The sequence below is a fragment of the Penaeus monodon genome, chromosome 34 (genome assembly GCF_015228065.2).
Source record: "Penaeus monodon isolate SGIC_2016 chromosome 34, NSTDA_Pmon_1, whole genome shotgun sequence".
Taxonomy (NCBI): Eukaryota; Metazoa; Arthropoda; class Malacostraca; order Decapoda; family Penaeidae; genus Penaeus; species Penaeus monodon.
In genome coordinates this window covers 26,272,824-26,273,144 of record NC_051419.1, presented here as the reverse complement: position 1 = coordinate 26,273,144, position 321 = coordinate 26,272,824, and the positions used below count along the sequence as shown (strand labels likewise).

The 321-nt window shown below is 28.0% G+C and overlaps 1 protein-coding gene across 1 annotated transcript in view; it reads left to right on the top strand.

The window, feature by feature from the left end:
- Positions 1 to 321, top strand: part of LOC119594865 (ionotropic receptor 93a-like) — a 36,843-nt gene that overhangs the window by 2,420 nt on the left and 34,102 nt on the right.

Here is a 321-nt window from a genome sequence, read left to right as displayed (position 1 = left end):
TTCTGCCATTTTTTGTTACAATTCATTTCAAATTTTTTTCCCCCGTTTTACAATTACTTTGATATCACTTCTATGCGTTTTTATATGTTTTCATACTCAATCTTTCAAATCGATATACAGTATTTTTTCTTACACTTTTTCCCCTTTCTAGCCATTTTTAAAATTGGGGCGTTAGTATGATATGTAGGGGTATTAAAAAGGTACAAAAAAACATAGGGAAATTTTTATGGTTTTTTTATTGAGAGATATAATTTTTTTTATGGAAAAGGTGATAACAAAAAATGACATCAGTATTTGAAAAAAAGAATGCGGGGGAGTTGA